Source organism: Lonchura striata, chromosome 7 (genome assembly GCF_050655825.1).
Source record: "Lonchura striata isolate lonStrDom1 chromosome 7, ASM5065582v1, whole genome shotgun sequence".
Classification (NCBI taxonomy): Eukaryota; Metazoa; Chordata; class Aves; order Passeriformes; family Estrildidae; genus Lonchura; species Lonchura striata.
This window is the reverse complement of record NC_140709.1, coordinates 22,585,382-22,586,661: the sequence shown is the minus strand read 5'-3', so window position 1 is coordinate 22,586,661 and position 1,280 is coordinate 22,585,382.

Genomic DNA, 1,280 nt, shown 5'->3' with positions numbered 1-1,280 from the left:
GGGGTTGGCGGCGCCGGCGCAGCCGCGACGGGCGCGCGGGGCGGCCCCGCCTCCCCACACCGGGGCCGCCCCCGCCCCGCCCCCGCCGCCCGGGCCCCGAGAGGGGGCGCTGCGCTGCGCTGGGCGTCCGCGGGCGCTTGCTAGGAGAGAAAAGAACGCAGGGCCTTCTGAGAGAAGTTATTTGTCTCTACTTACTGTTTTACGCTGAAAATGCTGCAAGGGGGCAGCTGAAGATTGGTTCTGCGGAGCTCGTTCAGCGCTCACCCTCGGAACTGAGCGTAGCTTAGTCAGTTTCCGGATAAATACCAAACAAGTCCAAGCAGTAAGTTTCACGAACTTCCCCATTGAGAGGCATTGCCTTTGAATGGCGCTTGTCATCATAAACTAGCATAGAGAGTTCAGGATGAAGAGTATTCTGCGAGAATTTCGTATAGAAGGAAGCATCGTTAGGCACATACGTTAAAAATGTTTCCTTACCAAAATAATGGCGTCAGGAAAAGCAGTGCTATAAAAATTTACTGTTAAAGTAGCCCACCACATCAAGGTTTCCTCAGTCTCGGTTATCCTCTCACTAGTACCAGTATCTATTTTAGTACGATGACCTGACCTTAACAGGAGTTGGCACTTACTCATTTAAAAATATCCTCATCCTGTGTAAAAGAGGAAGACACTTGATGAGGTTTTGCTGATCACTGGAAAATTTAGTATTAGCTATTACTTTAATTTCTTTATTTTATCCTGATGTTTCTAAAAAAATATATGTAATCATCCATACAAAAGTTTCCAAACCTGTTTGATTAACTAAACATAATAATCCTACTGCATAGAGAAATTCCCAACGGATCTAGAAATTCTCACTGCTGTCATGTACAAGGATTGAAACAAGTTTTTAGATGTCTATATCTTTGAGAAGGTAGATGTTTACATAGAAAGTAAAACTCACTGAAAATCCCATAAAACACCAACTATTCCTTATGCTGAGGCCAAAGCCAAGAATTTTTCATCTTCCATTTCTCAACAAAGTAAACCATACAATTTAACAATTTAACTTTTTGTTTAAAATAAAATTCTTCCTGTATGTTGTTTGTTCTCTTGCCTCTATCACTCTCAGGTGACAGTACAGAGAGATCATCAATGGTCCTAGTTAATTGTCTCTTAGTTTCAAAGGTTTCTGTAGCTGACACAGGAGCTACCTCACCACATTCGAAGAATTCCTTTATTAGTTTGATTCATTTCACATCTAAGTGTAACTCATGGGGGCTGATTGTCTTGCAGTTCAT